Raw genomic sequence first — 215 nt, 5'->3', positions numbered from 1 at the left:
CGGGCCGCTGTGCGCCTTGGCTGCCCCTGGGCGTGCAGCGGGCACTCGCGGTGGCCTGAAGGTTCGGCCTGCGGCTGGGGACCAGCGCGGGCAGGGATCCCGGCGCCTCCGGCGAGGGGACATTCGGGCGCCCTTGGAGATGCGGCTCCTCACCTATGCACCTTGAGGACCCCTGCAGTCGCCGACCGCGCTGCGCAGGCCTTGCGGGAAGGGGA

Source organism: Myotis davidii, unplaced genomic scaffold (genome assembly GCF_000327345.1).
Source record: "Myotis davidii unplaced genomic scaffold, ASM32734v1 scaffold370, whole genome shotgun sequence".
In the NCBI taxonomy this organism is placed as follows: domain Eukaryota; kingdom Metazoa; phylum Chordata; class Mammalia; order Chiroptera; family Vespertilionidae; genus Myotis; species Myotis davidii.
Note: the sequence above shows the minus strand (reverse complement) of the source record.